Source organism: Lampetra fluviatilis, chromosome 63, assembly GCF_964198595.1.
Source record: "Lampetra fluviatilis chromosome 63, kcLamFluv1.1, whole genome shotgun sequence".
NCBI classification, from domain to species: domain Eukaryota; kingdom Metazoa; phylum Chordata; class Hyperoartia; order Petromyzontiformes; family Petromyzontidae; genus Lampetra; species Lampetra fluviatilis.
In genome coordinates, this window is record NC_136337.1 from 328414 (window position 1) to 336769 (window position 8356).

Here is an 8356-nt window from a genome sequence, read left to right on the forward strand (position 1 = left end):
TGAATCCAATTGCTCGTGGGAAAACCTGAGTTCAACGGAGCAACCGATAGGTAAACATAAAAGAGATGCCACGTTGTCCTGGGTTTCGTAAAAGGTTTCGTGGCTCAAGAGACACGCTCCGTGCTCTGTATTGATCTTTATTATTTGATATTTATTTTGTTGTCCTTATTAGTCACCCCAGGAAAGGCTCACTGTGTCTCACGACACTTTCGGTAGGGTCCTGCCAAGTTTGCTGCAGGAGCGGGCAACGTTCCTGCTGCATCTAATCTCAATTCAGTCATTTGCGGGTTAATTGTTCACCATTGGGACGTTTGACCGATGCCAAGTTACATTGTGTGGGTTTTTTTAAAGCTATGGAAGCAAAAGCGGAGGAACCCGGAGAAAACCTGTGCAACAGTCGTGGGGAATATACAAAATCCAACACAAAGATCCCCTGTGTAGCCTTAACTGACTGTTGGGGCAAGTTCTGTAAGCGAGTACCTATGAAGGCCAGAACGGCATACGTGGGGGGGGGGGGGGGTGTCCAGCATCACGCCCGACCGCCTTTGTCTTCCCAGTGGCGATGTTTACACAGCCTACCAGGTTCTCGTATGAGGCTGAGTCGACCTCGGGTAGGCCCAGGGCCGGTTCATATAATCGTCACCAGTGTTGGCCATGAGCGGGAATCTAACTCGGGTCACCGGGTTTGTAGCGCAGCGTGCTAACCGTACACCACTATTCCCCCCACGTACTCACACTTGCACACAAAGACAAGACAAAGATCCCCCGTATGGCCTCAACAGACTCTTGGGGCAAGTGGTTTGAGCGAGTAGCGCCTATGACGGCACTCTCAAACTCACATACGCCTGCCGCCACACACGCCTGCTGCCACACAGGCGGTAGGCACCCGAGTCGGGAATCAAACCGAGGTGCTTCTTGCTGTGAGGCGCAGATGTTAAACCACTGCGCCAATGTCCTGCGAGAGGCGTACGGAATTGAGAGCATTGCGCTTGTTCGTTCGTGAACTTCTTTTGCGCCCGCCGCGTCGTATCCCTTAACCCCGGTGCCAACTCGATGGGATGAGCGGGCACGTCGATGACCTGGAGAGGCAAGTGTCGGATCTGATGACCCGGACGAGGCTGGAGGAGTTCGAATCGCACCGCCGCGGTAAGATTCGTTGGCCCCAGTGTTGCCGCCGGAGTGGTGGCCGCGATGAGCGGTCGGTGACAGTGGTGCGGCCCTGCAATTGGTCGCTCGCGAGCACCCTCCAGAGAGAGGGACCTCCACTAGAGGGACCTCAAGGGAGCCCCCCCCCCCTGCCGTTCAGAAGATATTTGGCCTACTCCTCTACGCTGCCCAGACGTCTTTGGAAGCAGTGCCGGATGAAGCTAGTGCGGGGCCTGTAGCATATCTTATAAAGGGGTCCTAAATAAAAAAAAACGTAAATATAAAAAAAACATTTTATTTTTTCATTTTCTATACAGCCAGATAATACTACAAATCGCTAACCTTAAACACCCAGTCGTTTATTACAGTTGAAGGCAGTATAATACTATAGTAGTAAAGCAAGTGCAGAATCACAGAACCGGAATTGAGAGTAGTAATAGGTTTTTACCCTTTCAACTGGTACAAAAACTGACACCTTTATATAAGGCATCATGTTTGCAATAACCACAACACAAGCAGTCAAATGCAAACAAAAAGAAACAACTCTGATGATGATAATGATATGCACTGTCCTTGAAGTTGATTGGTCCACACCCAAGACATTTTCTTAGAGCCTAGTCTCCATTAGTGTTGGACCAGATGACGCCAAAAGGCGTACAACTCAAAGACAGCGCACTATCAGAGTATTGAGAGCTCGGGGTAAGCATTTACACTGAGACCTCCTTTACCAGGGGCAAAATATAGTAATAGGTTTTTACCCTTTCAACTGGTACAAAAACTAACACCTTTATATAAGGCATCATGTTTGCAATTATCACAACACAAGCAGTCAAAATGCCACTGGTAAAGGAGGTCTCATAGTGTAAATGCTTCCCCGAGCTCTCAATACTCTGATAGTGTGCTGTCTTTGAGTTGTACGCCTTTTGGCGTCATCTGGTCCAACACCAATGGAGACTAGGCTCTAAGAAAAGCTGTCTTGGGTGTGGACCAATCAACTTCAACGACAGTGCATATCATTATCATCAGAGTTGTTTCTTTTTGTTTGCATTTTGGCTGCTTGTGTTGTGGTTATTGCGAACATGATGCCTTATATAAAGGTGTCAGTTTTTGTACCAGTTGAAAGGGTACAAACCTATTACTATATTTTGCCACTGGTAAAGGAGGTCTCATAGTGCGGAATTGAGAGCTTGAAAGCATTTGGCGCGGGGCCCTTGAAAGTGCGGGGCCCTAGTATTGATACTTTTGCTCCTAGGATAATCCGGCACTGCTTGTAAGAGTACCCACACTCTACCCCGCCGCAATAGATGGACTTAACTAGTGTACCTATTTATACCGATCGGTGGACAGAGATGGAGGGTGGTGGGAGGGGTACTTGAGACACTCATCCTCGCAACTGCCGCGCCCGGAGGTGGAATCGAGCCGTCGACCTCTGGATCACAAGTCCAGTGCACTGATAGTTTTACCATCAGGGGTGGGGTGGTGGTGCAGCCGTTAGCACACTTTGCCTTGAACCTCACGACCTGAGTTAAATCCTTGGCCACGGTTAACATCTGTTGTGAAGCGATATTGGAGCCAATCCTCTATCACCCCCACCACCCGATCCCACCACCTTCTCGCACGGACCAGCGTGGCGAAGTACGGTCAAAGAGCCCCCATGACCAACTGTGGCGCAGGGAGTCCTCCATCCAGTCATGGATTGATAAAGAGCTTTATTTACCGAGGGGGCCATCGCCCACGAAGCCTTGGCCAAGCGTTGGAATGTTCATCATTCCCACGCACAACGTGAGACCTTTTGACGGTGCCCATCTTGATGTTTTTTCCCTTCTATTCTTTGGGTCTTTCGGTAAAGTCACGTAGATAGGTTCAACCTACATAGGTGAACCTATCTACGTGACTTTACTGAAAGACCCAAAGAATATAAATTCCTGTCGTCACAAAAGCTTTAAGTCATGTTTTTTTCCTTTCTGATTTTGCAGAGTGGCCGCTTCGCTGAGGCTCCTGGACACGAGAAGAGACAACGTAGATCGCTGCGCAATACATGAGTAGTCTGACCTTACAGCTGCGATGATTAGTAGATTTACGTCGATTCATTTGAGTAATCCATAATACACAACGTTTTTAAATGTTGTGGCTTTGCTCTCCAACACACCGGTGTTGCTGTACTAGTCATGAATTGGCACGTTCTGTTTACGTGACAAACCTTACTAATTGGCTGTGTCGGGTGGCGGTGGGTTTAACCCACAAAACCTCTATTTTTGGATGGTATTGGTCGCGAAAGCCGACTACGTGTTAAACTCAATTGAGTAAAACAAGAAATTACAATCGAACACTTTGTCTGTGATCGATTAAACTCAGGTCTGTTTTACACGTGGCGGCCACACCTACTACGTTGTGCCTTGTGAAGGCATGAACCCCCTCCCCACTCCTCGCGCAACTTCGACCAATGGGGAGGCTTCTGATGTCGCCAAGCGCCCGCCTTCCCCCCCCCCACGTCTTATGATGCGCCGCTGTCACGCAGCCGCTCGCTCTCGAAGAGAGCGCTCGAGAGAGAGAGCGAGCAACTCGAGGGGCGCGTGGAGGAATCGCAACCAAGTGGGAAAATCCAGCAGCTCTGCGGTCTACATATTTAAGGCGTTATCAGAAAACTAATGAGCGCTTTATCTGTGAAAACTCGAGCAAATAACCACGCATTTTTGTCGTACCGCCTTCTCCTGGCGAACTAGAGTATAGCACCTCTACTCCCGCGGGAAGGGGAGTTTAGAAACACTTTTTGCGTGCGGTCATCCAGCAACCGTCGCTGCTGCCTCCACTAAAGTAACTGTTTATTTTACCAACTAATGCCCACTGAGCTTCGTAGCTCTTTTTCAGAAGCGAACTGTCTATCAAAAATGATTGTTCAGCGAAGTGGCTTATGTGGAAATTGATAGCAGCCAAATGTTCTAAAACGCGTGGTTGATTCTAAATGTGGAGGGAAAAATCGGAGGACCCGGAGAAAAATCCACGCGACTACGGGGAGAGAGACACGCAGACTGCAAATATACAGCAGGTGTCAGGGTCGGGATCGAACCCACGACCTCCTGTATACCAGGCAAGGTAGTTGGCATGTCTTAGCCACCGTGATGATGAGAGAGAGAGAGACACCGCAAACTCCAAATATACAGCAGGTGTCAGGGTCGGGATTGAATCCACGACCTCCTGTATACCAGGCGAGATAGTTAACATCTCGCCACTGCAGTTGCTGGAGCTCAGGAAGCCACGTAGCCACCGCCACCGTCCGGTTGCTCGCTAGAGTAATCGATTCATTAAAGCAATCGGGCAGGCCACCTCCAGTCGCCTGCACTCGAATTGTCGTCGGTGCACGGGTCGAGGAAGCTTTAATGCAAGGTCGTCGTGTGCAAAAGCCAAACTCCACCATCCACTGAACATTCATGTTGTTTCAAAGTGAAGAGTGTGTCGAGTACCCACGGTGCCCCCACCCCTCCCCCCCGTAAACCGGTGTGGTCACACGGCGCTGATGCGGTGAGGCTTTCTGGTGCGCTGCATTTGGTTCGTAGCGGAGTAAACGGTTTTCGTTCCGTACGAAGGATTCTTCTTGATGATCTCCCTGATGTTTAGTTTATAAATGAGTGAATGATTGCAGTTACTTATCCAGGGAAGCCAAATTGATTCTCTTTTTTATTTTAAGGAGAGTTTTTCTACACTGAGGTTTATATATAGGTTTTAAAAAGTATGTTTTTCAGCCAATTATACGGGAAGAAACGGGAGCGCCTGGAGAAAACGTGAGAGGTGGGCGACGCTCGATCCCCATACAGATGGAATCGAGTCCACGTTTGCCGTACCGCCTAGAGGTTATGGCCTCTCAACACTCAAGGCGAAGGGACTTTGACAACATTGGCGTGATGCACCAATAAAGTGCAGGTATTTTTGTTGTTGTTTAGGCCGTGTCGTCACAAAACTCTAATCCCAAGCCTCGCGCTCTACTCCGCAAGACGTTTACGCCTGCGTTCTAGAGTAATTGAGTTGTTGAGAACGTTGAATCGAGTGCTGTGTTGCCAAAGTGTGTGCGTTCTGCGTGGCTGTTATTGGACTTACGGCAGAATGTCGCATTCGTCTTTTTTCTTGAATCCAGTGGGCTCGGAGGTTCGTTTTTTTGCGTGGAAGCGTTCCAGCAATCGTTAAGTCCGTCCGTGAACTTTGGTTTTTAATACGTAGGCTTTCACGACCGATGTGATTCGCGATTCGTTTCTTTGGGGGGTGAGATCGTCATTGTCGTGTAGGTGTACAGGAACTCCTGCTTACGAACACTCGACTTGCGAACTTTCAGAGATATGAAAAACCTGTCCGTATGTCCAGTTGCCTGTTCGGAACCGAGAGTCGTAAGTTCAACTGCCGCGTAATAGATGGTTGCGGTGGCATCTACATCTGCAGAACCTGAAGAACCAGTGGACATCTACATCTACGAAAGATTATACAATGTTTAAAGCCATTCCCCGTGTTTAGTGTACATGCCGTACAACACATTTGGAATTGACAGGAGTAAAGTTGGACTTACTAACAGACTTCTGGAACATAACTCGTTCGTAAATAGAGGAGTACCTGTAATGTCAATAATTATAACCCTCCCACCACTCGGTGACAGCCTATCAGCTGTCAAGTCATGGGCAATTATGGCAATATATAATATTACACTTTGGCCATCACTTGACAGGACATTATACTTACGCGGCGATCTGACCGAAACGTCAATTGTGAATTGTAATTTAGAGCAAGTCGTAATTTCGAGTAATTTAGAGTTATTTGGCTGCTGTGAATTTCCACGTGGTGATGATGATAATGATGAGCCACTTCGTTGAACCATCATTTGCCAACAGCCAGGTGGCTTCTGAAAAAAAGATCGATATGGGTGCTCAGTGGGCCTTGACATGGTAAAATAAAATACATTGTTTAGTTTTTAAACTTAACATGGGTCACGAAAGGCGACTTCTACCCACGTGTGTTAGGTTTGCGATAATAAAAACGACACCCGTCTCCCCACTCAGCATTCCAAACGCGCACAAAACAACCCAAACAATATTTTAAATACATCAGTACATTTATTCGTATATAAAAAAACCCAAAACAAATTAAATGATATTACACGTTAATAAATATATATTTTTGGAACAAAAAATGCATAGCTTATTTCATCTTACAACAAAAACCACGTAGGTTACACTGACATGCGATTTAAATAATGCACATAGAGTAAACCAACTCTTATCTGCTGCTGTCCCAACACGGAGGGGTCGGGTCACTCGCTCGCCTCCCCGCTATTGCAGTGGCTTCCCAACCCCAGACTCCCACCCCAGACCCCCACCCCAGACTCCCACCTCAGACCCCCACCCCAGACTCCCACCCCAGACTCCCACCTCAGACCCCCACCCCACCCCACCCCAGACCCCCACCCCAGACCCCCACCCCAGACCCCCACTCCAGACTCCCACCCCAGACTCCCACCCCAGACTCCCACCCCAGACTCCTACCCCAGACTCCCACCCCAGACTCCCACCCCAGACTCCCACCCCAGACTCCCACTCCAGACTCCCACTCCAGACTCCCACCCCAGACTCCCACCCCAGACTCCCACCCCAGACTCCCACCCCAGACTCCCACCCCAGACTCCTACCCCAGACTCCCACCCCAGACCCCCACCCCAGACTCCCACTCCAGACTCCCACCCCAGACTCCCACCCCAGACTCCCACCCCAGACTCCCACTCCAGACTCCCACCCCAGACTCCCACCCCAGACTCCCACCCCAGACTCCCACCCCAGACTCCCACCCCAGACTCCTACCCCAGACTCCTACCCCAGACTCCTACCCCAGACCCCCACTCCACCCCAGGTTACGCGGAGGGGTCCTTGCTGGCTCCGCTAGGCCCCTGGAAGTCGGTCCGCGGAACTGTTGCAGAGATGCGATTTGTGTTTTCACCTAAACACGGGATTTTTCTTCTGTTTTTACTGCACGGTGGTCCGCTAAGAAACTAAAATAAAAACCTGTTGATCACGGGGCCAAAACTGTTGAGAAGCATCGCTCCGTAGCTTGACCCATTCAGTTTTTTTTCATATACATTTTTTTGATTGAGGCTCTGCGGGCCTGATACATCACATCGTTACGCGCACGCACACGCGCACAGCGTCAACATAATCCAAACCTGTTACGAAAAAGCAGGTGCTTGACCCCCGTTTCATATCGGAAACGCGTGTTCCCACGCTCCTCTGACCTTCGGCGGCATAGAGAAACTGGCTAGCAGGCACCAGGCTAGTTGCCTGTCGCTGACTCGACCCCTCGCCCGCGTGCCCTAGCTCCATGCGCACGTGGCGCAAGTCCGGTGGGATGTACGTGGTTCATAATCGAGGTTTTTTGTTGTTGCTGCTGCTGTTGTTGCCACAATTCTGGCAATTGTCGGTGAAATGTCACGGTGCTCAATTTGCGAGTGTTGTGGGTTAACTCTCCGGGCACACAAAGCGGTGAGTGCTGAACTAGTCACCAATTGGCACGTTTCGTTTACGTGGCACAACATTACTACTGATTGGCCGTGTCGGGTGGTTAACGACGCATTTATATTCACGCGATCTGACCCAACAACAACAAAAACCTTTATTGTGAGTAATATTGGTCACAAAAACTCCCGCTACTACGCGTTAACTTGGCTGACGCGACATTCAAAATCTTTGCGAGCCGGCATCTGGTGATTTTGCCGTCTGGTGATTTTGGTTCTGCGCTCCGCTCTATGATCTTGAGCCACAAGAATTAACAACTTTACGATCAATAATCCCCCCCCCCCCGCTGCCCCTACCACCACATTAAATGTAACAATCAATTTGCACTTCCAGCAAACCCCTTCGCAAGGACCAGGTTCTGCCCGTTAGGCTCTGCTCGTTCGCTGGAAACTGTGGTCTCAAAAGAGTTGACCTCCTTGTCTGCATCATTTGGCTGTGGGCCGGCGGGGTGGGGGAGATTTTTCTGGCCATTTAGTGATGTAATTGGGTCGGAGTGGATGGGCCCAGGGGAGTTTTGGGCGAGAGCACTGCGTAAAAAAATCACTGCAGGGTCTCCTACTTATGAACATTCGACTTAGGAACTTTCAGAGATACGAAAAACCTGTCCGTATGTCAAGTTGCCTGTTCTGAACCAAGAGTCGTAAGTTCAAACGCCACGCAATAGATGG

General features: G+C 49.4%; 1 long non-coding RNA gene across 2 annotated transcripts in view; it reads left to right on the top strand.

Moving 5' to 3' along the window:
* Window positions 1-7962, top strand: part of LOC144951710 (uncharacterized) — a 29514-nt gene extending 21552 nt beyond the window's left edge. For both annotated transcript variants that reach the window (XR_013640525.1, XR_013640526.1), the window contains exons 4-5: window positions 1051-1146; window positions 3123-7962. This is a non-coding gene — a long non-coding RNA (uncharacterized LOC144951710). The remainder of the gene's footprint in view (window positions 1-1050; window positions 1147-3122) is intronic.
* Window positions 7963-8356: the final 394 nt, after the last annotated feature.